This window comes from Theropithecus gelada, chromosome 20 (genome assembly GCF_003255815.1).
Source record: "Theropithecus gelada isolate Dixy chromosome 20, Tgel_1.0, whole genome shotgun sequence".
Taxonomy (NCBI): domain Eukaryota; kingdom Metazoa; phylum Chordata; class Mammalia; order Primates; family Cercopithecidae; genus Theropithecus; species Theropithecus gelada.
The window spans coordinates 51,955,777-51,956,291 of record NC_037688.1 but is presented as its reverse complement, the minus strand read 5'-3'; positions in this window follow the sequence as shown (position 1 = coordinate 51,956,291).

Below are 515 nucleotides of genomic sequence, written 5' to 3'. Positions count from 1 at the left end.
GCCTCTGCAGCTGGGTCGCTGTCCCGTCCGTCTGGACTCCTACGCAGCCTGTGGGCTGTCTCCAGACCACTGTCCTTCTGGAATGCATGCTCCACAGGCAGCCAGAGGAAGCTGTAAACATGGCGTGTTGGTGTTCTGTGCTGGTCCCTGGGGAGCGGAGAGCCACAGGCCCACTGCTGCCCATGGGAGCTCGCTTGCCAGGAGGCCCCTGTCTGAGTCTCACAGGAGAGGCCTTGATCCGGGTCAGGAGCAGACGCAGCTGGAGGCTCCATCCCAACCCCAGCCCAGGAGCATCTGCAGCAGCAGCTCCAGCAAAACAGAAAATGACTTTTCCCTCCTGGCTGGGCAGTGCTCCACTGGGTTGGGGTTCTAGGGTGGCAGTGCCCTGTCTCCCTCTCTCTCTCCCTCTCCCTCTCCCTCTCCCTCTCCCTCTCCTTCTCTCTCCCCTCCCCCTCCCATCCCCCTCTCCCTCCCCTCCCCTCCCCCTCCCCCCTCTCCCTCCCTCTCCCTCCCCC